This window comes from Sceloporus undulatus, chromosome 6 (genome assembly GCF_019175285.1).
Source record: "Sceloporus undulatus isolate JIND9_A2432 ecotype Alabama chromosome 6, SceUnd_v1.1, whole genome shotgun sequence".
NCBI classification, from domain to species: domain Eukaryota; kingdom Metazoa; phylum Chordata; class Lepidosauria; order Squamata; family Phrynosomatidae; genus Sceloporus; species Sceloporus undulatus.
In genome coordinates, this window is record NC_056527.1 from 50,283,233 (window position 1) to 50,309,494 (window position 26,262).

The 26,262-nt window shown below is 39.6% G+C and overlaps 1 long non-coding RNA gene across 2 annotated transcripts in view; it reads left to right on the forward strand.

Annotated features, from left to right (window-relative positions):
- The first annotated feature begins 21,209 nt into the window (after window positions 1-21,209).
- LOC121935286 overlaps window positions 21,210-26,262 on the forward strand; it is a 33,204-nt gene continuing 28,151 nt past the window's right edge. The window contains exons 1-2 of one of the 2 annotated variants that reach the window (XR_006104772.1): window positions 21,210-21,407; window positions 22,965-23,152. This is a non-coding gene — a long non-coding RNA (uncharacterized LOC121935286). The remainder of the gene's footprint in view (window positions 21,408-22,964; window positions 23,153-26,262) is intronic. The other variant, XR_006104773.1, reaches the window with a different exon arrangement.

The window sequence follows — 26,262 nt, forward strand, 5'->3', positions numbered from 1 at the left end:
TTAAGTTCTTCCTTTATTTGAAAATCTTGGACATAAGATTGCTGATGAGGATTTAAAAATGGTTTGACCTCAACCTGAAACTGAGAGTGCTTCCACATGAACATTTATTGGGAAATTGCCCTGTCTCATGCATTGCTTTCTGTGGGTGTCTTGATGTTGTCTTTCAGCTGTAATACCTCTCTACTGTGTTGTCCATCTTTTTCTGACTACAGAAAATCTGACTACAGCAACAGAGCTTTAGCTTGACAGTGCCTCTTGACTGGCAGGGCTAGAAACCCCACAATTGGAAGCACCCCAAAGGAAAATTATTTGTTTATTTTTTTAAAAAAACACCAGAACCATTAATGAAAGCAAATGGGAAAGAGAGTGATGTTCATTGTGATTTAATGTCTTCAGATGAGTGAGTTGCTTCATAAGTTTCTCCATCATCAGACATTGCATAATCAATTTGCAAAGCTGATAAGGATACTGAGGGCATTCCTGGCTATTCTCCAGTACCTCTCATTCATTGACTACTCCAGGGCTGTGCTGTGTATTGTCATGTGCACATATGCATACTCTTCCTTGCCATTGTTGATACCTGTCAATAAAGTATTTCCATCTATTTCCTCCTTGAAAAGTATATCATGTTTATGGAAAGAAATGGTTTCAAACTGTGCAGTCTCGTTTGGGTTCATCTAGGAGTGCTAGTATTGATGAAGAACAACTCTTAATGTATACATATTATGCTTTGCATTCAAAAGGCCTGAGGTTAAGTTATTGCTGTTTCTAGTCAGATGGATTAAGCAGCTAGTGATAGGGAAGGACGTCTGTCTGAAACCCTGGAAAGAGTGTAGCCTCTGCCAAACAGAGCAGACAGTACTGGGTTAGATAAACAAATTGGTTAATCTAGTATAATGTAACATCATGTCTTAGTACTGTATTGCAGTGACCAAGGAGTTAGATCTTTGGCCTGAGTCAGTAGCAGTTGACGCAACTGCCTGCTTGTGTTTACAGAAGGTCCTTGACTTCCATAGGATTTCAAGAGTAAAAGTGAGGGTAGGGTATGTGAATCAAGGTATACTGGCTAAATGCTGTACCTTGTGAGAAATTTATAAAGGTACTCCTAACCACATAAAGACAACATGGTTATGTTGTGTGTGATTGTGAGAAGTACATTTTTCATTTAAAGCATGAATGGGAAAATCCCTAGGATTGGGGTCAGATGGGTTCTCCCTTGGGTTCCCACTGGAGACCCCCCCCTGCTACTGCCATACCTGCCACTGCTTTTTATCATGTAGCCTTTAGTCCATCAGTTCATTTATGACAGTCTTCAACGCATCTACAGGAAAACATGGTGGCAGCATGCACCTTCTTTCTAGATGAATTACACTACCAGAACACTGCTGGCAGTGGAATTCTGCTGAGAACCAAAGTGAGTGGGAGATTCAGTGGGGCACTTGCAAAGATGGATGGGGGAGCCCATGGCCCATGTTTTGTTATTGCTGAGTGCCTTCAAGTCATTTTCAGCTTATGACCATCCTAAGGTGAACAATCATAGGGTTTTGATGAGATTTGTTCAGAGGAGGTTTGCTTTTTCCTTCCTCTGGGGCTGAGAGTGTATGATTTGCCCAAAATCATCCAGTGGGGTTTCTATGACCAAGCAGTGATTCAAACCCTGGTCTCCAGAGTTCTAGTCCAATGTTCTAACCACTGCACTGTGTTGGTTCACTCATGTTTCATGCATTCTGTATCTAAAGGCAATACGAGAAAAAACACATTTAATGAAACTTCTTCATATAAGCATGGAAAGACTATCCAGAGCATACCTTATGCATGAGAAGTCAAGGCTTAGATAACTAGGGTTTTATTGGGAGGGGGCAAAATGGGAGCATTCCTCTCCATACCTGAATGAAAATTTTCTACTTTTTCTTCAAATTTCTAGCATTGAAGAGACTGAGACATTGGAAACTATTGACTCCTTGAACTCTTTAAGTTTGTGGTGTTCTCATTCCCTCTGTAATATTGCCTGTACACTTTCTTTGGATGCCCAAACTGTATTTTTAAATGCTTAACATGTAGTTTTAATTAATTCATTAAAAGTGGTTGTACTCTGCCCTTCAGCCAAAAAGGCTGTCAGGGCAGCTTACAAATAATTAATTTTCAGTTCCCTGTCCTCAAGCTTACACTCAGGATCAGAATTCAAAATGACCTTAACAAATTAGATAGCTAGGTCAAAACTAACAAAATGAATTCCAACAGGGAGAAATGTAAGCTACTACATTTGGGCAGTGCAAAGGGATCTAGGAATCTTAGTGGAGCACAAGTGGAACATGAGTCAGAAGAATGATGCAGCAGCTAGAAAAGCCAGTATGATTCTAGGCTTCATCAACAGGAGTACAGTGTCTAGACTGAGGAAAGTAATAATGCCTCTTTATTCTGCTTTGATCAGATCTTATCTGGAATACTGTGTCCAGTTCTGGGCACAGTTCAAGAAGGATGTTGACAAGCAGGAGCCTGTTCAGAGGAGGGTGAGCAAACTAGTGAAAGATCTGGAAACCATGCCCATTGAGCAGTGGCTTAAAGAGTGGACATGTTTAGCTTGGAGAAGAGAAGGTTAAGAGATGACATGACAGCCACGTTTATTTGAAAAGATGTCATATGGAAGAAATATTTGAAAGAATGTCGTTCTGAAGATGGAATAAGTTTGTTTTCTCTGACTCCAGAGACTGAAGCAATAGATTCAAGCTACAGGAAAAGAGATTCCACCTAAGCATTAAGAAGAACTTTCTAGTGGTAAGAGCTGTTTGACAGTGGCACACTGTCCTGGAGAGTGGTGAACCTCCTCCTTTGGAGGTTTTTAAACAGACTCAGGATGGCCACCTACCCGGAGTGCTTTGACTGTGTGTTCCTGCATGGCAGGGGGTTGGGTTGGACTGGATGTTCTTTGTGGTCTCTTCCAGCTTTATGACTATGTTTTTATCTAAATAGGATGCAGAACATCAGTAAAGGGGATGGCAATGAGTGAAGGGATTAAGTCTTGCATATACTGTCTATTCTTCTCTTCCTCTAAGGCAGCTGTTCTCAACCTGTGGGTCGCGACCCCTTTGGGGGTTGAATGATCCTTTCACAGGAGTTGCCTAAGACTATCGGAAAACACTTATTTCCAGTGGTCTTAGGAACTGAGACACTGCAATTTTATGGATGGGGGTCACCACAACATGAGGAACTGTATTAAAGGGTCATGGCATTAGGAAGGTTGAGAACCACTGCTCTAAGGCCACAGCAGTTGCAGCTGAAATAGAGAGGAAGGGCTTTCCTTTGCTGTTGGGGCTAAGGCATAATGGAGTTGTGCCTGCCTTTTCTTCTTTCTCTCGAGGCCACAGTGATAGCAGCAGGAATGGACGGGAGGTTAAGTTACAATTTTAACTTCTTATAAACTGAAGTTAGTCTTTTAATTTAATATAACAGTATTTAACTTAATACAGGAATATTCTTAATACAGGAAAGCAAGAAACCTGGGGACTGTAGAAAATTTCATTGTGGGGAGGCAAAATTCTTGTTGGGGGAGCTATGCCCTCACACTCTTCCCTGGTTCGTGTACTTTTGGTTATATCCAAAACTTACCCTTTGATGGAAAGTGGGCTTTCCTTCCTTGAGACCACTACTATCAGAGCAATATAATCTTTAGATGTGATATATAACATCATGCTTTCACACATTCATACTTTGTTCAACTTCATGATAAAAGGATTGGATTCTTGGAACTTTTGACAATTTTATGTCTTTGTGATATATCTTTCACTCACACTTTGTTGTGTAAGTAATGACTGCTTACAGTAGACTCAGCACAGTGGAAATCTTAAGTGAACATGTTTTGTTTGTTTGTGACTGTATGAAGCCATTAAGCAAACTTGTTAGTCCAACAGCAAACATTCAATATAGCTTACACCAGAGAGCCTTTGGAAAACATGATGTGGATGCAGAATGTGCATTCCTTTCATCATGCTGGACTATCGGGCTTTGGAAGCAAAGATTCATAAAAGAAACAACCAAAACAGAATAACATGTGCTATATATTATTTTAGATCATCTACAACTGAGTGTTAAGTTTGCTTTGAAGAGTGAAAAAGAAAGAGAATGGTAGCTCTTTAAATCAAGACTAAACTGTGTTGAATGTGTTAACATACATTACAAATATTTTTTAAAACACTGAATTCATGGGCAACAGAAAATGACAGAAGCCATCAAAAATAAAATAACATGGCTTAGGCTGTATCTGCACTGCAGAAATAACCCAGTTTGACACCACTTTAATTGCCATGGCTCGATGCCATGTGATTCTTGGAATTGTGAATTCTATGGCATTGAGCTATGTCAGTTAAAGTGGTGTTAAAATGGATTATTTCTGCAGTATGAATACAGCCTGAGATGGCTTTGAATACCTGTGCATTGAACCTCATGCTTGTGACTTAGGAGGGTCTTTTTTATGATAAGGTACAGATGTTAACAGGTACTGTATGTGATAGGTGATCTTGGTGAATGTAGCCAGTGTGAATGGATGAGGGTTTCTTTACAGTTTGGTTTTGATCAAGATCTACTGAAATTCACCAATTTCTACTTATAGAGGAAGAACTTGATTTTTTTTCAATTCTTAAATTGGAGGTTGGAGAAAGTAAACTTAATACTATTACCATCCTTTTCCTAAGAACCGTTGGCCCTCTGTATCCACAGATTTTCTATGCATGGATTCCACCATCAACAGTTTCAAACCCCCCCATTTCCCAAAAGCAAACCTTGGTTTTTTTCAATTTATATAGGAGACCCCATTTTACTACACAATTGTATATAATAGGACTTGAACACTCACAGATTTTGATATCCACTGCAGATCCTCGAAACAGACCCCAGTGGATACCAAAGGCTCACTCTATTCTGTTTTGTTTTGTGCCTTCAAGTAATTTCTGACTTATGGCGACCCTATCATTGGTTTTCTTTGGAAAATATCTTCAGAGGAGGTTTGCCATTGTCTTCCTCTGAGACTGAGAAAAGGTCAATTGCCCAAGGTCACCTAGTGGATTTCCATGGTTAAGTAGTGTCTCAAACCTTCGTCTTCCAATATGGTTTAGGTCCAGGTTCTTTGACGACTATCCTCCCATACAAAGCTGTCTCTCTTCTGACATCTGCTAAGGAGGGACTTCTCTCTATCCAACCACTCTCACAGGTATATATGGTGGGAATGTGGGAAAGGACCTTTTTGTGGTTTCCCTAAGCTTTGGAATTTTTCCAGAGAGGTTAAACTGGCACCCTCCCTGCTCTCATTCCTCAGACAGCTGAAGACTTTTCTGTTTGACAGGCCTTTGAGGACTGAGTGTACAAGGCACATCCTACCTAAATAATGTGCAGGACTTTCTACTTGCTATTTTGTTGTGTTGGCTTCTTTTGAATACCTTATGTTTTTATCTAGTTTTAATTTCTGAATAGCTTAATCATCTCTTAACGTTTGCATTTTGTCAGTTTTAACTATGTTTTCTTTTAATCTGATGCAAGATGCCTTGAATCCCAAACTGGGAAAAGGGAGGATATGAATAAATATAACAACAACAACAACAACAACAACACTCAAACCACTATGCACTGGCTTTCTTATGTATTCTGTAAAAAAAATAAAAATGCCTTCAGGAATACATGTAGCACAGAAGAGGGATTACAGCAAAATATCTCCAACTAAGAAGTATTTATAGGAGTCATCATTAGCACACATGTAGTGTATCAGCCTAACAAATGAATAAGGTGTTTGAAGTGCCTTGGAGAATAGAAACCATGTTCTGAAGTGCAAGCTGTCACTAGAAATAGCACATTGTTTGAGTGATATGAGTTTAACATGTTTAAAATTAATGTGCATTGAATGTTTTGCCCTAATGCCATGTGCGGGAATGTATGTGGTATATCAAAGAGGCTGCAGGAAATGGAAGCATCTCCTTTATTGGCATTGGGCAGTCTTTTCAATAGAAGGCCAAATTTCTCTAGCCACAGATAAATAACTGAACAAGCAAGCAAATAAATATGCAAGGTTTACATTTTAACCAGGGGTTTTCATTCAGTTTGGTCATAAGGAATCACTTCCTCTTGTGAGCTCTCTTGGTTGAAGGAACAATTTTTTAGAAATTGTTGCAGGAAATAGGCCATTTGCTGAATAAAGTGATCAGAATAATTGTTTCCAAACTAAGGCTCGAGACAGATGGGTTAAAGGACGTGCTGCCACCAATACTAGGGTTAAGAAGCACACACCATCTGCACACTCCCAAACTCTAGGACATACAGGCACCACCATGACTGCGTGGCCCTGCCCACATGGTGCACACATGCATGATGCAAGCGCAACACAGCATCCACACCTCTGGGCACCACGCTTATGTCATGGATGTCCTTCTAGCTGACTGGCTTTGAGACTGTCTAACAGCTATAGGAAAACTGCAGATGAACAGTGAGATATAAGTGAAATGTTTCATTTAATATTAGGAGAGTTATTCACAAATGATTTGGTGGAGATATTAATTTTAATGCCATCAGAATACTGGTTAATATAGAGACAGCATAGTGATCAGGATTGTGATTCTGACTCTACTTTGTGAAAACAGGATTCACTAACATGCAATGGATATATTTATCTTCAGAAATGGGTGGGATCTAATTGAGTTAGTTGCATCTGTGTCACATACAAAGGGCCTTCTCCTCCCTCCCTCCCTTGGAAGCATGGGTAGGGAATAACTAGTGTGCCGTGGAATATTTGGGTGCATAGCTGGCATATTTTCCCTTTGTAGAAGATGCTTGGTTTACAGATACACCCAGTGAATTCAGAATTGCTGCATAGAGTGAGCAGGTGTTTTGCTGCACATAACAGGTTCAGTCAGTCAATTTCATTCACTATAGAAAACTTGGGGCTGATATTGTTCTAATACTTTTAGTAAAAACTGTAGCTGAAGCAATTTTACACATATTTACAGTATGGCCTAGTATTAATAAAAGGAATCAAAATCTTTTGTACCATATGGCATACCCATTTGATATCCTTAATGACAGTTTTCTTTGCCTCTTTCAGTATGTTTTTATTGGAAAAATAACACCTTCGAATTCTCTCTGCAACTATAGCAAAGCTATAGGCAAAGGCACATAAAAGGCCTGACTTGTGTTACAAAGCATAATTCAACAAACTCTCACCATTTCTATGACAATTTATTTTCCTAGACTCTTTGTCTGTTAGCTGGAGTGTTATAGGCTCAGTCAGTAATGACAACAGAGAAATAACTCTTCATCTGAAAACACCTTTTCAAAACAATAGACAAACCAATATTACTGTTTGGCTTTAGGCATAGACACTGGTCAGAACAGCTTGGAGAGAATAACCAAACTATGTGGATAGTCAGAAATGTGGGGGTAAAATAGCTCTTAAACATTTTGGGAAGGTGTATTAAGGGTGGATGTTGAGCAAGTGTCATTCACGAGGAATCTTTGGATGTTTCTGGGGTAAAAAGGTGGCCGCGAGGCATCAACGGGAGAAGCCTTGGGACAAGGTGTGTTCACTTGTCCCTCCACATTTGCGGCTTTGGCTGCTTTGATTATTCACAGATTTACATTCACAGGGAAATGTTTAATTAACTATCTGTAAGCCGCTGTGAGAGTCTTTCTGGCTGAAGAGTGGGGTATAAATATAGTAAATAAATAAAAATAAATAAATCTAGCAACCCCATACGTTCAGACATTTGTTAGAATTTCAGGCTAATCTCATTTCATTTGCAAGGTTTTTTCTTTTTAAAGTCTGAATCCTAATGAAAGTGCCAATTAGAGTAAACCTATTGAATCAGTGGGACATATATAAATGTTGACTCAGCATTCAATAAGTTTACTTTATGTTTAGAACTAATAATAGGATTTGGGCTCATGTCTACACAGAAATATATGGGGGAACTGGTGCCTTTAGGGTACAGTACAGGCTGGATATACAAATAATTAATAAAAGCTTTTGCCTGAGGTAGAAAGATGCCAGGAAATTGGCACCACTGGATACTTTTCTCTAGGGTTGACTTGCAGCTTCAAGAAGTAATCTTTAGCCAGATTAATGTTCCAGTGAAAACTCTGATTCACTTCCTTGCCCACCTGCTACTGTCTCTCCATTTACTATTGCTTCAGTTTTAATGAAGGAACTTTAACTTTGTGCGAAACAATACTGAATGGACAGTAGCAGAGGAGATGAAGTATATTTACAAAAACAAATATTTTGGATATGGGACTTATGCTAATATGGCCACTTGTAGTTCTTCAAGCAGATGTATAGTGATATGAATCAGTTCTGAACCCACAGTGTTAAGACTTTATGTGCTGGCACAGAAGCACTCAAGGATCATACTGACAGCTAAGCCACCTTACAGAACACAGCACCTGCACTGGATTAGTATTACAGTGAAGACACAAATATGGTCCCATGGTGGAAGCATCAAGGTTAAGATACCATCTCTATGGCTACTTCTGAGATACCGGATGTCTGATATGCTTCCAAAAGCAGATTCCAAAGGCTTCCAAATGCTGTGAAACCTCTGTTGGGTTAGTTTACAAAATCTAGAATTGACAGAGATGAATAAAATAATCAAAATCAATGGCATAAAAGGATGCACGTTAAAAACAGGAATGTGGGATAGAGATTTTAGAAGCTAATAGGTCCATCTTCTGGAAATACATTTGTCATGATTGGTCCTACATTGTGTGAGTGGAGTTTAATCATTCATGTTGTTCCGCCCCTTATAGAAGGCAGCTTCCCAGCACCAAAGTGGACCCCCTTGGCAATATAGTGGCCAGAGGAGGATGTTCAGCTGCCTTTCACAGCTGGGAGAAGAGAGCAGATGTTATTGTCCTAGATTTCCAGTGAGCATAGTAATCTGCAGATAGCCAGCATGATGTCGTACTGGATTAAGAGCTCCCACTCAGGAAATCCACTAAGTAACTTTGGGTAAGCCACACTCTCTCAGACTCTGAGGAAGGCAGTGGCTTAAGGGTAAACCATATTTGAAACTTGGCAACCTTGTCAAATAGATATCAGATAGTACAGAACTGTAGAGTGTGAAAGAATCTCATGAATGTAGAATTTGAATGAATCCAAAGGAAATACATGGCTAAAGTATATTCCTAATAGGTAGCCATTAAGCCTCAACTTGAAAATCCTCTGTGCTTTATGAAACCTCCAACTCCTTCCAAGACAGTCTGTTTCCCCTGTTAGGGAATTCTTTCTACTGTTTGTCAAAATCTGTGTAATTTGAACTAATTTATTTGAGTCATTCCTTCTGGAACAGCAGAAAATAAGATTGTTCCATCTTCTGTGTGGCAGCTCTTTAAATACTTGAGGATAGCTGCCATCAGTTCTTAATTGCTCTCTTCTCCAGGTTTAAATATATCCAGCTCTCCGTGTTGTTTTGCATAGGACTTGATGTCCAGAACTTACATTAGCTTTGTCACCCTTCTCTGGTCACATTCTGGATATATTTCTTAAACTATGCTGCCTGGAACTGGATGCCGTTTCTTCAAGTGAAGTCTTGACTGCAGCAGAATGTCTGGGCAGTATTTTTATTGATGCAGTTTAGGAAATTATTAGCATTTTTAGTGCTGCATCACACTATTGACTCATGCTTAGATTAAGACTGTGCTGCATCAACAATAAAACTGGCAATGGCCATTCTGTGCAAACCTGGAATGCCAGTGCTTGTGAGAGCAAGCTGTACTGTTCTACATGGCTTGTTTGTCCTAATTGGTAAGCTCTTTCAGTTTTATATACCATGTGCTGAGACAACCCCATTTGCATTCATAAAAATTAGATATTAAATATGGAATCCTGTATTCAGTGGCCAGGGCCAAGAGAAATCCCACACTCCAGTAACTGTGGAATCTCTTAGGTTCATATTGGCTACTGCCACTGCTAAAGAGCTGGAAGAGGAGCTGCTGGCCATATGAGTGAGGAAGGAGATTTTCTCTGCCACCCCATCAGCAAAGCTGTGCGACCCAGAACTTTGGCATCTGCCTTTGGTTCCCCACAAAGCCTTTTCATGTACAACAGAGTTGCTGGCCATGTGGGAGAGAAAGAGATTCTCTTTCCCACCTAGCCAGCAAAGCCACCATACCTGAAACTTCAGCACCCCTTCCCACCAATGAACTGAACCAGTGAACACAGGATACCCTCCTATGAAGTGTCATTTGGTGCAGTCTGCCCTTGTAGTGATGCTCCTGTTAATATGATTACTTCTTTGTACAGTGAATGGAGCAGAAGAGATGAGAGAGAGAGCAGTCTCTACCATTAGGCAAAATGAGAACCAACCTCAAGTGGCCACAGCACAGAACACTGGCATGGTGTTAGGATTAAATCTCTTTTTGCCACATAGTTGTTTTGAGCCCTTTAAAATAGTCTGCTGTGCTCAAGTATTGGAGGGTGATGTCCAGGGACCAGTGATTAAGTAAGATTCAGTTGCCTGCTTAGTTGGTTTTTTATATGTGTGTGTCCATGTGTGTAGGGGGCAGGGGAACTGGGGATGTCATTATATCGTGTTTTAGGCAGCAAAATGTTTTTATTCAGTCCTGGTTAAGATGCAAATATATGAACCCAAGTTCTGTTCCCAAATTTATCAAATAGAGGTGAGGAGCAGGAAGAAATACTTGAAAAAAACCCTTGCTTCCAATCAAATTGTATGATGCTAAGCTTCATGGATCATTACTCAGGGTGAGTTTATAGGCAACACTAGGAAAATAAGTTTGGCAGTATTTCATATCTGTTAAAATGGGAAAGCTATTTATAGTTGTGAACAACTTTTGTGTTGATAAACAGTGAAGGATTTTGAAGATGGGACAGGTTTTATAGAGGAAATGATATTCCAAGCTTCTATGTTAATTGAGATTATTGAAAATAATAATAATAAATAATATGAATTATTTATATTTCCCGCCTTTCCCTGCAGATTGAGGCGGGATTTCAACATAAGAAGGAAATAGAAAAACACAATACAAGGTTACAATTAATCCCCAAACCCTCCCACCATTAAAATAGTAAAAATTCAAACAGTTAAAATAGTGCATCGATAACAAAATCTTAAATAATTAAAATGGAATGGATGGTTAAAGGCAGATAGGGGTATCCTTCTTTCTTTGGGAGGTCAGTCTGGGAGAGATCTATCTTGACAGCCTTCTTGAAGGCATCTAGGGGGGTAATAAGACAGATCTGATGTACTTAATTGCACACACCCAATAAGACCCATTGAACACATTGGAACCTACTTCTGAGTAAACATGTAATAGGGCCATGCTGTTACATCACACCTTCACATATGCCATCTTATATTTTAGTGTGACTACACATGTGGAAATCTGTGCTTGATAAAACAACATCAACAGAATCCCAAATTCAAAATAAAACCAACAGCTGAAGAATCAGCATAATTATGTACAGGATTTGCTGCTAAATTTGAATATCTGGGATACATTTATATTTCATCTTTGTGGCTGTATTCAAGAATTGGTCTATGATTATGTTACAGTGGGATAATTTAACTTAGTATTTTAGCCTGAAAGCCTTGGTAAAAGCTTCACTATTTTTATTCAAATTGAGAATTTCAGAAGATCATAAAGTAAGTAATTTCTATTCTGTATGCAGGGATAGAGCTATATTTTTCTTTGACTCTTTGTCCAAATGTACCATGCTGAATTAGTCAAAAGTCAACTATGGCTTCTCTTTAAATTAAACCACAGGCTTTCAGGAAAGCTTTGACTAACTGGTTCTGCCAATTATAGCTCATTTATTTTGCCTACTGGAACTCCACAAAAGCAATTGCGAACCAAGCTTTCCCATAGCTACATTTCCTCACCTCTTCATCTGCATCATCCACCATGGATTCAGTTTCTGTGCCAAGCCGGAGTGTGACAAAGTTCAGAATGCAGCATCTGTTTTTCCATTTATATACGGTATATATATAATGTGCAGGATGACAATATGTGGTGATAATGGTTACCTTGCTGTGCATGCAAGAACTCCCTTTCCAACTCACCTTAACCAGTTGCCAAGGTCCTGGAAGTCTGAAAGAATTCACTCTTTCAACTCTTCCTTCTGAGAGACAATTCATAATATCCTTCTGCCTCTTATGGGCATGCCTCCAAGCTGCTCCCATTCCATGTGCTCCTTCCCACTTTCTGCTGAGTAGGACCTCACCTGTAAGTAGGGCTTGGCTCTCAGAATTTGGCCTTTGTTCACCAGTATGATGGCCACCTGTCTTTCTTTAGCAAAAGTTCTCTGTTTGAAAGCATTCTTTTTTTGGAAGGTCCAGTCCAAGTCTGATTTAAAGGTAAAGGGTCAATCAGCAGAGCCTTGGTTGATGAAAATGCTTCAGGTCATGATGCCTGTAATCAAAAACTCCCTTTTTCCTCTTGGTCATCTTCCAGGATGACATGGTTCATCTCTACAGCCAGAGTTCTAATAAACAAACAAACAAATTAAATTTTATTTATTTATATTCCGCTTAATTGCAGGGATTCCAAGTGGATTACAGCATTAAAACAAATACAGGTAAAAAGGTATACATTAAAAATACCCAAATCCCTATCCCTCCCCATTTCTGTTCCCTCTGTAGTTCTTTTGTTGTCCTCACACTTAGAATCATAGAATCATACAGTTAGAAGAGACCTCAAGGGCCATCTAGTCCAACCCCCTGCCATGCAGGAACTCACAATCAAAGTATTCCCAAGAGATGGCCATCCAGCCTCTATTTAAAGACCTCCAAAGAAGGAAACTCCACCACACTCCAAGGGAATGTATTCCACTGTCAAACAACTATCACAGTCAGGATGTTCTTCCTAATGTTGAGGTGAAATCTCTTTTCCTGTAGCTTGCATCCATTGTTCCGGGTCCTATTCTCTGGAACAGCAGAAAACAAGCTTGCTCCATCCTCAATATGACAACCCTTCAAATACTTAAACAGGGCTTTCATATCACCTCTTAACTGTCTCTTTTCCAGGCTAAACATACCCAGCTTCCTGAGCCTCTTCTTGTTGGGCAATGTTTCCAGATTCTTCACCATTTTGGTTGCCCTCCACTCGGCATGCTCCAGCTTGTCAACATATTTTTTTAAATTGTGGTGCCCAGAACTGGACACTGTATTCCAGGTGAGGTCTTACCAAAGCAGAATAGAGTGGCACTATTGCTTCCCTTGATCTAGACACTATACAATAGGTCCTTCTCTTACACGGGGGATCTGTTCTGTACCATCTTGCATAAGGGAAATCCTGCATATGCTAGAGCCCCATTAAAATTACAATTAATCGGGCTTGTGCCTGTGGCGTGGCACAGCACACGGCCCATGGGTGCATGCCCCATTACTTCTCCGGTGTACACCATGGCTTTTTCTGGCGTGGCTTTCGGCATATGCTGAAAGCCGCATATGTCGCAACCGCATATAATGCAGGCGCACTGTACTTCTATTAATGCAGCCTAAAATCATATTGGCCTTTTTAGCTGCCGCATCATGCTGTTAACACATGTTAAATTTGTGGTCTACTAGGACACCTTGCTCCCTATTGCCGCATGGCCAGAAGGAGGAGGAGCAAAAGATATTCTCCCTATCATAACATCTTTACTTAGGACTGAAACAACAGGCATCTGACTAACATCTCCAATTATTTTTTTCTCCTCTTGTTTGGTTTGTAGCACCTTGCCTGATGAAGAAGCCCATGGAGCTTTGAAAGCTTGCAATACGTTTATTGTGCATTTTGGTTATCCAATAAAAGGTATCACTGATGGTTCTTACCGATTCTGTGTTGCATTTCCCCTATTGTATCCTCTGCTCTGTTTTCCTCAGTTTGAGCACCCTTTCCTTTTGTGAGAAAACAGAGGCAAAGAAGGTGTTGAGTAGTTCTGCCTTTTCTCTGTCCCCTGTTAGTATTTCTCCATCTTCTCCACACAGTGGCTCTACCATTTCCTCCTTCTTCCTTTTGCTATGGACATACCCCCCAAAGCCCTTTTTATTATTCTTAACCTCTCTATTTTCCCTCTCCCCACATTCTTGCATTCTATGGTTTTACAGTGCTTTTGGGCTGTTACTTTTCTTTAAAAAAATATTAAGTTTATCAAATAACAAACTTATAAACAAAATAAATAACAGACCTTGAGAATGAGCAAAAAGAATTTCCACCTGATAATACATTCTTTTGAAGTTGTGAAAAGATCCAAAAAGGGAACTTTTGATGCTTGTGCTATTATGTCTGCAGTTCAAAACTATATGAACTGCGGCTAGGGAAAAATCATGTAGCTTTTAAAATTCTCTTCATTTAAATTAAAAAAAGCTTTTATATAACATTGATCCAATCATAATGTAAACAGTTCCAAAGGGACAAAATTGCATGATATAAGCACTTATATAAGCATCTAAGAATAAACACAATGGATGATGATGGTGATGATGATGATGATTTATTTATATTTTCTGCCTCTTCCTGGGATCGAGGCGGGATTACAACAAAAAATATAAAATTACAGTAAGACAACAGAAATCCACATCAACCTTTAAATCCTCCCACCTTCAAATAATAAAAATTCACATTAAAATTCAGTCAAAGCACACTTTAAAATAATCACAATGGAGTGGACCATTAAGGCGGATGTGTGTATCCTAGATGTTAATCAAATGTTTTGGACTCTTGCTCCCTTCATCCCCGAACATGGGCCATGTTGTCTAGGGCTAATGAAGGTTGTAGTCCAAATTGGCTGGAGGACAACATTTTGCATCCTTTAATACAAATTATCTACAATATTGTAGGATGCTCTGCGATCTTATGATATAGCGCAAGATATTGTACATCATCATCATCATCATCATCATCATCATCATCATCTATATAGCTCCATCCGTGTACATTGCAATTGTTAATTTGACAGTTCTGTACCATCAGGCATACAATCTAAAATGAGAGCACAAACAAGTAAAGGGGATAGTGGGGATGGGGGGGGGGCATCCAGCAGATTCTGGCTATTCTCTGAGGCCACAGGAGTGGTAGTTGGAATGGAGAGAGGACTTTTCCTCAGCAGCTGGGCCTAGGGGCATTTGAGCTCTGCCTGCCTATTCTTCTCTCCCTTTAGATTGCATGTACAGCGCTGTGTAAATTTACAGCGCTTCATAAATAAAGGATAATAATAAAATAATAATAATAATAATAATAATAATAATATAATAGAGGGCAGAGTGGATAGTTGCTGGATCTAGGCATGGTGGAGCTATGCCTATCTGTTCTCTCTCTCTCTCTTAGACCACAAATATACAATAATTGTTATAGTTACAAATTTTTCTCTGAATTTTTAAATTTTCTTTATACAAGAATAACATAAACCTGTTATTCAGAGACAGAGACATGTTAGGCTGGAATATCAGTGTGTAAAAGTATCTTGTAGCGTCTTTGAGACAAACTAAGTGAGAAAGGTTTGTAGACTTTGGGGTGAAACAGATGGGCAAAATAAAGTGTTTTTCAGCCATTTTGAAGGCAGGATGTTTAGATGATGCATGCTTCAAAAAAGGCTGGAAACTGGATGGAATACACACTGGTGCAAACTGGAGCAAAAAGAAACTGGGATAGTCTGACGCAAGGCAGAAAATGCGCATCTTTGCAGTTGCATATAAACGTGAGTGTGGGGCTGCAGCAAAGGAAATAAATGAAAGTGCGTCAACTCCAATGGCTGTAATTACAACATACACAAACCAGACAGTCCAACAGGAGGGCATAGGGTGAATGGGAGTCAGCGGGACATGTAAGGGGGCCTTCATCATTGTGCTTTGCCAGTGTATCACTTGCACACTGATGCACCGATGTCCTGTACCAATGGAGCATCGCACGTGCAACTGTGTGACTAATCAAAGATTTGGCCATGCAATGAGATGGCATTGGGGGGATGTGGGAGGTACTTGGAAGTCGCAGGTGGTGAGTTTGTGTGATGGTGCACATGTATGGCGGAGAGGCAACAAAAAATATTACCCAGAGGTACAGCTTGACACCACCCTGTGTGGTTGACCCATCCATATTCAGCCTGCCTTGGGAGTGGGCCATGCAAACAATGGGGCTTGACCTGCTTTTGGAAAAAGCATGATTGAGCCACTTTTTCCTGCCTGTCTGCTTCCTCATAGTAGACCAAGTCTATGAAATTGTATCCTCATTTAGTCTCAAAGGTGCTACAAGATCCCTTTACACACCAATAAATCTGTTATCTAAAGCCCGAAACAGAAGGGCAGGAAACAGTGGCTTCTGGCCACATCTGGGGTGGGGCATTCCGATCTGCTTCATCTCTTAGTAAGGATCAAAATAAGTAAAGGTGGAAGATGCAGGAGCTATGGAGTTCGTGACTCTTTGCATCTGTGCCACATAATGGTTTAATTTAACATAGCATATCATGTTATATCATTGGTTTATATTTTTTTAAAAAGCATAGCAACACACAGTGGTGTGCCTGTTAAATTGGGCATTGTGAGAGAGAGCAAAAAAGGACAAGTACTGCAGCAACTGCCGTATATGTCTCTCGTAACTTCTAATTTCATTGGAACTAGTAGAAAGCTTGTATTCAGTGTGAAAAATGGCTTTGGATGGAACAGTAAAGCTGTGTGACACACTTTAAAAGCAATGACAGCACAAACTATATAGCCAGAAAATGCCCAGCTCCATGGGAGACTGACAAGCATACATCTGTTGTAAGCTTCCAAGTGTAACAGTCTAACCAGCTCAGGCCTGCAGTGGATGTAATATCAGGTCTGTTAAATCACAGGCTGCAGTTAAATGTGATTAGGTGCTGTCACAATAAATTTAGTCCTCATCTGTTAGAGCCCAAACCAGGCTAAAGGTTATTTAATGCTTTTATTTGCTCTAATTGAAAATTATAGTCAATAAGAATAATTTTGAAACCTTATTTGAGTCAGTGACTCTATTGAAAATGGTGGGTGCTTCTGGCATCCAAAGTACAGTAATTGCCATAAGCTGTATGCCATGTGATCGTAATAGGGGTTAGGACATTAATGAAGTGCACAGTCTCCCATCCACCCCATGATTTTCAGTTGCCAGCAACACAGGTCTTTGAAGACATGATAAAGAGACACACTGTCATCCAGCTTTCACCTGCTTCTTCTCTTAATTGTTTCACTAGAAGGTGAGGGTTCCTGGCAAACATGGGCCTGTTACAGACTGCCAAAATAAAGCTGCTTCGGGTCTCTTTGGAGGTATGCTGTTCAAATGATGCATGCATCCTAAGAATCCGGAAGCTGCACCAAAGCTGCACTCCAGTGCTTAGGAATGGAGTGTGGTTTTGGCGCGACCTCCGGAGTCTTAGGACCCATGCATTATTTAAATAGCATAACTCCAAAGAGACCCAAAGCAGCTTTATTTTGGCAGTCTGTAACAGGCCTTAGTTGAGTTTGCTTTCTTTGGACTAAAGCTTCCAGAAATCTCCATCCAGAATGGGATTTGTAGTCCAAAATGTACTTTTTCCCAGTTCTGAAATCAGTTAACATTTTTTTAAAATCCCAATTTTATATTAAAACAATTATAACAGCAGCTTCTGATAAAGTCACACAAAACATAGTATTGAAAAAATAACACCCATAATCATTAAATGAAACACTCATTTCAACCTGCCTTTTTTGACCTGGCACCTTCTTGATGTCTTGGACTACAACTCTTATCACCCGCATGCTGACTGGCATGGGAGTTTTACTCCAGCACACCAGAAGTTCAGCAGATTGACAAAGGATAGTTTAAACAATATAAATAAATGCCAGAACAGCAAGCTAGTTTTTGCAGAGAAATGAGGGGGATGAATTGCTATAGTCCTCGGTTCCTTAAGTGGGTTTCCTGGAAATCCTGTTGTTATAGACATTGTTTTCCATTGCTATAAAATGGAATGCAATGAAAAATGCAATGGAAGATGCAAGGGCTGAAGCTGGGCCTTGGGGTCTCTTCCACTGTTGAAACATTAGCTTCTGAGGATTCTGAGAGTTGTAGTGATTAAAAAGTAACATTTCATAATATGAGTATTAGTTCATGTTTGTTTGCCCAGAGGATATCAAATAATGCAGGTCTAAGGTAAGCTTTAAAAATGAGCACCCACATAAATGAAATACAGTGGATCCTTATTATACGCTGGGGTTTGGTTCCAAGATCCCCCGTGTATAACAAAATCCGTGTATGCTCAAGTCCCATTACATATAATGACATAGCAAAATGGTGTCCCTAATAAAAAATGGGAAATCAAGGTAAATTTATACTTTTGGAACATTTTTAAACCGTGTATGCTTAAATCCGTGTATAAAAAATCCATGTATAAGAAGGGCCGACTGTATCTAAAACAAGTCCTGCTTGTGCCTAGTTGTGGACACAGGATACCATTTTTATTATTTTATTATTATTCATATCCATAAAGCCCTGATGAGTTCTCCCCACTGGAGGATTTAAGGCTGTGGTAAGTAATCACAGCTTGCTGGCTGCTTTCATGGTGGTTTTGATTCTGTCTGAGGATTAGCCTTGCAAACTTTAATGTCAGCTATTTCTAAGTGCTGGAGAATATGCACATATGATTCTCTGCTGGAAACACATTAATTATCAGATCTAGCCATTTTAATTAGAAGGTATGTTGTTAGAAATATCGCATATTACACTTTCCCTGCCAAAACACTGCTACACATCAGTTTCAAGGCCTGAGGCACATAATTCAGAAAAGTAATTCAAGGAATATCAAATAATAAGTGGAAAAGATAGAGGAAGAGCTAATATTTGAACAAAAAAGTGAAGTTTGGAAATAGTGGACTGGTGCCAGAGGATCCAAAATCCTTCATTCTTCTTGCTGGAGTTGCTTCTTTGGAGATACCCATGGGATCCCCTTGCCTTGTAGGGTGCAAGATGCAGAGAGATCAGATCAGCTGTTGTCATTATGTCCTCTTTATGGGTGTTTCATTTCTGGCCAATCACTGCTGTCAGATCATACAAAATCTACCTGGTTTATATCGACAGTTTCTCATTTGAAGAGCATATAATGAGAATGCTTCAAGTTTGAAGTAATTTTTTAAAAAAATCCCAAGGACTAACATTGTTACTTTTGTTTCCTCAAAAACACTTTTAAAAAACATTATGAGTAAGTTTTAATTGTTATTTCAGAAAGCTCTTTGGAGTGTCATTTGGGAGAATTTGAATAATTGTTTGTATTTCAATACCCCCAATTAATTAATGAAAAGTAATGCATTTGGGCAATCTTTAAAAAGCTAATAGTGGTAGTAATGCATCACCAAGGATGACCCTAGCAGAGTATTTTTTCATTGAGGCTAAAAAGTGATGTTGGTTTATTTTTATATATAGCAATATTGAATTTAATGTGTTAGGTGTTAAAATAATGTTTCCGTGTTTGAGAAACTCTATGTGTATATATGTATGTAGGCATTTGCTTCTTGGGTGATATGTCTATAATGCTGATTACTATCAGAGTTTGAAAGTTACATTTTTGGGGTGACAGCTCTTAGAATCCCTCACCCAAATATATGCAATGATCTAGAGTAGCATTTCCCAGTCTAACAAAGATATTTGTTCAGACTAGACTGTCAGAGTAGTATAAATAGTAGTGCCTATGACACATGGTGAGCCTTCCTTAGCTTACGCTTGGTCCCTGTTGGGCACAGTTCTTGCCACTGAACCGAATGGCAGCCTCAGGGTAGATCTAAAATATATTGGCTTCTAGCTGCTTTTCAGAGACTTGGACTCAACATTTACTCAGTTCTGTTTTGTGTGTCAGGAATGATGATAGTAGCAAGGCAAGGTTAAGATCTTTGTGCAGTAATTCTTGCTTCCTTTGCACTTGCACATTTGTGCATCTGCAGACACATTTGTATAAATATCTTTCTGTGTTCTTTCCCATATTCAAAAGTTGTCATCTTTGCTATAATTTTCACTTCTGTGTAACAGTGGCTGGTGGCTCCCATTGTCACTCTGGGCTTTAGTATGAGCTTTACAGGAGGTAGCAAAAACTGTGGAACCCCATAACCAAATTAGATTCAGTACCAGGGACAGCTCCTTGAAAGTTCAACCTGAAACCCAGAGCAGTTTCACAGCTCCGCTGACATGGACATTATTAGACACTACTGACTAGCTATTTCAGTTCAGGCTCAGTACTGAATGAAAGGCTTGTGGTGGTATAGAAAATATCCACACACCCCCAAGACAATATACATTTTGTTTCATAGCTGCAACATACCTATGCATGTATGTGGCTTTTCATGCAGCTTTCCTATGCTGTGCAGGTGTACTGAATGGGTAGGGCCCCTTCCCCACATTTTGAAAGTGGTTTCTGAATGGAGGAGAATTCAGGGCAAAATTGATACAACCAGTTCCATTTGAAAAGAAGGAGGTGGGTCAGGGGACAAGGAGAGCACGTGCTGGAGTTTTACAGCATTTTCTTAGTCGTGGTTTGCTGATTTGTTCTAATTGTAGCGTCTAATTGTCCAGCTGAGTAAGCACCATAGAAATGCAGAACCAAGCAGTCATGCTATCAAGCACTGATCCCAAAGTAATATATGTCCTGCCTTTCACAATCCAAATCAGTTATTTGCTACCAAGTCTACCCCCACAAACCTTACTGCATTCAGTTTTCCTTTTCACACTGTCTAATCTAAATATACTTGAGCCAGTTTTAGACCTCTGTAGGTGGCTAGGACATGTAGCCACGTTGAGCACTATTTATTTATTTAAATAAATCTGGAAGGTTCAAAAAATAGAATAATTGAGTTGGAAGGGGTCTTATGGGCCACTGAGTCCAACACCTTGTTCAATGCAGGATCTTCAGATAAAGCATCCCAGGCAGGTAGCTGTCCAGCTGTCTAAAAAATCATAAAATATAAGAAGACAAGGACCAAATCCTGAAATACCCTGGCAGAGCATATAGCTGGGAGTGGGGGAGGATGATGGCATTTCTCCTCCAAATGAAATTCTCTCCACCCCCATGCATTTTTCCTTTGGTCACCAAATTTCCATCATTTTGGAGCAGTGAAAATTATTCACACTTCGAACACCTTGAACTCCTAGATTTGCTGTGTTTGAATTCCCTTGGTAACTTTGCTTGTGTGTTTTATTTTTTTTTTTTTTTTTGAGGGGGTGGTGGCGCCGTGCTGTATTTCTAAATGCCGTGCTGAAGATTTAAGTTGCTGCAATACTAGAAATTTGGGTAATGAATGAAAATTTCATGCCGGGGGGGGGGGGATTCTTATTACAGCTTACAGCTTTATTGGAGGAGGCTAAGGCTGCTTGTTACTACCTATTACTTACCTTGGGTACACAACAACAGCTGTAATAGGTGGCTTGGAGCGTGGCTACATCTCCCTGGACTTCTGTTGTTGGTAAGTGTGCACCCAAGTGTATTCTGGTTTTTTGAGCTTTGGGGGGATAAAGAAGTGGCCTACACCTCCACTTTAATGTTACCTTTTGTCCCTTGGGTGTACTAGAATAACTGGAACACACTTAGGTATACCCCTGCCCCTGATTGGTGGCTGGGAAATGGAGCTGCAGCCATAAACTGCCTGGTTGTAGTTGTACTACAGGGGTAGGAGGGGTGTGTGAGAAGGGATATTGAATGCCTCATTCCACATTGTTCAAAAAAGCATACATTGGTAAAAGTGGGGACATGTACTGTATGCCACCTATACGGAGATAAGATCTTTTAGATAATCTTGGGCTTTAAAAATCATGAGTGCTTTGAATTCTGGGAATGTTGACCAGCAGGGTGGGCAATACACCAATAGAATCTCATTAACCCACCGTCAAATAATATATTCAAGTTTGTGAGATGAGGCACCTGGTGAAGGTAATGGAAACATAATACACCACTGCAACTCCATTTCTCCACACCCCAGGTTTTGCCTTATGAATGCCATGTGCTACATATTATATTTTGAGAAATGAACTGGCAAAACTATCTCTGAGAACCAAAGTGGAGAAAGCTGGGAGAGGTCAATCCACTCATCTCTTCATCCAGCCTGATCTCTGTAATGCAAGCCAGTTGGGCATTCTCATCCATTACAGGGTCCTGGATCAAGGCTGTTTTTCCATTCCCTGGTTTAGCATTAAGCAGCAGCATTTTCAGGGTTATCCAAGGTTGCCAAGGGCATTGGTCACTGCCAAGGCTATCCAGACTGAGTTGGGGGACCTCCATAGAGGCTGGGAATTGTCCCTAAGAGTTCCCTTTCAAAGCTTTTGTCAGTTACATGCTTGGAAAACAACCCCAGATTTTCCAGACAAAGATTTCAGGCTTTTAATTTGGTTTAAGGTTGCTTTAGGGCTGCCCATGTGAACGGCAAATTGTCTAGCACCAGCATCAGAGGTCTGATGCGGTAGCTCTATTTTCTTGTCTCCTTTATTTATGAAGAGCCTTTGTATATTGATTGCCTGTCATTGCTTCCTGTACTCTCCTGTTGTTTTTTTCCTTGAGTTTAAGAGACCAGAAGACTGAGTGGTTGATAAATAGATAGAAAAGATGCCTCAGTTTCATTGCTACTTCTCTCAGGACCTCTTGTATCCTCTGGTGAAATGTTACCGGGTACTTTGTTACAATAATAGTCTACAGTGATACATAGCAGGTATTACTTTGTCACCAATCCAAGCAGTGCTCTTAGAGGGAATTGTTTGTCCTTGTCTCAGAAGCCCATCCATTGTCACAAGAGTGGATACTTGACTAGAGAGTGGTTGTCACTACATTAAGATCAATAGATCATGTCAACTCTCAGCCTATAAGAGTGTTTGGTGTAGAGGGAAGGGGGAAGAGCTGATAATCCTCTTGACATTTTAATTGCATTTTCTGGAGACATATTAGCATTCTCTCACACATACGCATGGGACACATGGAAAATTCTTTCAATATCTTGGTCTCAGAACTTGGAATTTACATTTTTTCCCTACAGCTGCCTTAGCCAGCAAGTACTTTGCCATTGTGGCTGAAGATTTGGTATTCTCCCTGCATGTTCGTTTTTCAAAGTTGCTGAACTTTGTTGATGAAAGTATCTCTCCATCCTTTTCTGGGTTTTTGAACTCCCCCTTTGGAACATTAAATTTGACCACATAGTAGCTTGGATCTCCTCGAATATGAAAAGTAAGTGTTGTATTTGTGACAGATCAATTACTGCATTCTTGCTAGTATTCTAGAAGAAGCAGAGTTAGTATCACATTACTCAGTCCCAGAATTTATGTACCAGTGTTGTTGCTTTCTGGTAAAATTTGTTGCTTTACCACAAGCTATGGTAAACAGCAAAAGGTACTACAATACATGAAATACAATAAAATTTCAATACGTTACAATGTATTACATCTGTCTACTACGCATATACAGTATATTTAAATAAAAAGACAAGACATCTCGCACTCATTATAAACTTGAACATGGATTAATAATTCAGTACTAAAGGCATCAGATCCTGTTTGGTCTCGGAAGCTAAGCAGGGTCAACCCTAGTTAGTACGTGAACAGGAAACTACCAACAAATACCAGGTGCAGTGAGCTATATTTTGGCGGAAGGAACTGGCAATACTGTACTACTTCTGATCACTTCTTGCCTAAGAAAACCCTATGAAATTCATGGGATCACCATAAGTCAACAGATGACTTGAAGACAAACACACACCTATACCCCTAATAAGATGACAGTCAGAGTGAGAGAACTATTTTAGCTGTTGAACATGCCATGGAGTTTAATTTTGTAGTCAACATAGCAAATCTTGCAATTTGGCTTTCATTTTAATGGAGCAGTGAATCCATTCCAGGTTTTAATCTGAACTTTAAAGGAACTTTCCAATGTACTGAACCCTATCCTCAGAATAGATTGTAGTACCGGGTTGTGGTTCATCTGTATGCATATAACCCAAAACAATAAATATTTCAATCTGTCTGGATTCTTAAGAGCAGTAGCAACACAACAAGAATAATAGGTATGATTGATGTTTACCTTTCTTATAATTTATAGGCCACTGTTCTGCCAAGTGACATTCAAGGCAGAGCAGCAAAATATCATCCACAAATATGACATGATTAAAAAATATAAAATGGGAGCAGAATAGACAAGCACAGCAAATAAAATTGCAATAAAGGCAGCAATTAAACAATTCACGGTAGCCTGAAAGTTCATTCCCCTTACCCAAGCACAGTGAATCAACAAACAAATTCAGACATCAAATGAAAGTCTCTACTAAAATATAACTCTCATGGCGGCTGGGAAATTTTGGGAGTTGCAGTCCAAAGCCACATTCAGTTGATAGTTCCTACTAGAGTAGACTTATTGAGTCCATTGTATTTACACAGTTGTTGCTTTACTCTTCAGTAGTTGTTTGAGTAGGTTTCCTCTGTTTGGGGGTAACAATTTGAGTTAGGCTCCACTTACCACCAAGTACTTTCCAAAATCAGAGTGGGGCTGAGAGGAGTTGCAGTCCAAGAACATCTAGAGGGCCACATGTTCTCTCCCCCTTCATTAGATCTTCCACTTCTTATATAACTGCCTATCAAAGATGAATATGAGTTGGTATCCCTAAGGAGAAAAGTTTATTTTCATGACTCCTGTTCTTTGATATGCTGTCCAGATCTGGACCTATTACCTTGAAAGTGCTTCAAGAAGCCTCTTGTTTTCTCATTTTCCACTCCATTTTTTTTAAATCCTCAGGAATTTTCACAATAGTGCCTCATAGAGCCCACCACTGTTTCCTATCCCTTAAAAATATTTCCCCATAGGTTATGTCAATCCCTGAGGAAGTCCCTGTTTTGAATTTAAGTATGAAACTAAACACTGCAACTTGGATGACAGTCTCTCTAATTTTGAAACATCTGCCATGTTGTCCCCTTCTCTATTTCTAGGGAACCTCCCTTTGGAATTTTTAATTGAAACTGACTACAGTACTGCATTTGGACAACAACCAAAAGTGTTCTGTCAAATTTTGAGAGATCTATTGCAGTATGCCAATGAGTTATTGCTACCAGAGACAGACATAGAGACATACTCTTTCATTATTATAGATACAATATTGTAATTTAACGGTGTAATATATTTTATGATACTTTATTCTCTGAAAGGCATTATTATCCCATATTATTATGGTGGAGTGAAAACAAATTTTTGACAAGCTGTGGCAAAGATGGCAGTATGCACCTTCCTGAATAAATCAAATCAAATGTGCAGTCTGTTAATGTGCTTAACTGGAATAAGTGGATTTGTAGTTGATGTATGATATACACCAGAGGGAAGTGAGTGAAAAGGTGCAAGGTCAACCATGGTCAAGACAATTTCTGTTTCTCTTTCGGTCTGTACTCCAAAAAGAATGAAACAGTTCTCAATGAGCACAGTGAACTTTAGGTCAGCCATCTTGTTTTCGATTATTTATGCTAAACTTAAATTTTAGCTAAAATTAAATCTCCTTTAAAATATTTTGTCAGATAATTTGTGTATGTGAGTGCTATTTTCAACAAGCCAAGGGTCAAGAAGCCATAGGACAACAGATAATGGAAAACAAAACAATGGCCAACAGACTGGAAACAGTCAGTATACACCCCCATCCACAAAAAAGGAGACACAAAAGACTGCAGCAGCTATAGGACCATAGCACTAATCTTCCATGGAAGCAAAATTATGCTCAAACCCCTACAACACAGACTACTACTATACATGGAGAGAGAAATCCCAGAGGTCCCAGTGGGTTTCAGGAAAGGAAGAGGAACCAGGGACCACATTCAAACATATAGTGGATAATGGAATGCAGCAAGGAATTCCAAAAGGAATTTGAGATGTGTGCTGGAGGAGAGTGCTAAGGATTCTATAGACAGCCAAAAAGATGAACTCATGGGTCCTAGAACAGATCAAGCCAGAAATCTCCCTGGAAACCATGATGATTAAACTGAGAGTAAACTTTGGTCACATCATGAGAAGGCAAAACTCAATGGAAAAAACAATAATGCTAGGAAAGGTGGAGGGAAGTTGAGAGAGAGGAAGGCCTCATGGATGGACTCTATTAAGGAGGTCACAGACATGACTTTACAGGAACTAAGCAGAGCAGTGGAGGCCAGGGTGTCTTGGACATGTCTCACTCACAGGGTTGCCATGAGTCAAGATTGACTTGAGGACAACAAAAACGTGTTCAGTGGCATGATTGTGATATGGATTTTCTCCTGTAGAAACCAGTGCCTTAGATCCAAACTGAAATTATCAGCACTTGGTTTCTGTTA